The 326-nt window shown below is 64.4% G+C and overlaps 1 protein-coding gene across 1 annotated transcript in view; it reads left to right on the forward strand.

Moving 5' to 3' along the window:
* The first annotated feature begins 25 nt into the window (after window positions 1–25).
* Window positions 26–326, forward strand: part of RPS11 (ribosomal protein S11) — a 2,845-nt gene continuing 2,544 nt past the window's right edge. Inside the window, exon 1 of the mRNA XM_009993744.1 lies at window positions 26–162. The gene's annotated coding sequence lies outside the window, so the exon portion shown is untranslated. The remainder of the gene's footprint in view (window positions 163–326) is intronic.

Raw genomic sequence — 326 nt, forward strand, 5'->3', positions numbered from 1 at the left:
CGCCGCTGATTCCTCCCCTCGTCCCCGCAGACCGAGCGCGCCTACCAGAAGCAGCCCACGATCTTCCAGAACAAGAAGCGGGTGCTGCTGGGGGAGGGCGGCAAGGAGAAGCTGCCCCGGTACTACAAAAACATCGGGCTGGGCTTCAAGACTCCCAAGGAGGTGAGGATGGGCTGCCCCTCCCCCCGCGTGGGTGTCGATGGGGCTCTGAGCCCTGGAGCTGTTTGAGAGAGTCACAGAACCATTTGGGCTGGAGGGACCTCAAATCCCACCCAGTGCCACCCCTGCATGGGCAGGGACACCTCCCAGCAGCCCAGGCTGCTCCA

This window comes from Chaetura pelagica, unplaced genomic scaffold (assembly GCF_000747805.2).
Source record: "Chaetura pelagica isolate M959 unplaced genomic scaffold, ChaPel_1.0 scaffold1463, whole genome shotgun sequence".
Classification (NCBI taxonomy): Eukaryota; Metazoa; Chordata; class Aves; order Apodiformes; family Apodidae; genus Chaetura; species Chaetura pelagica.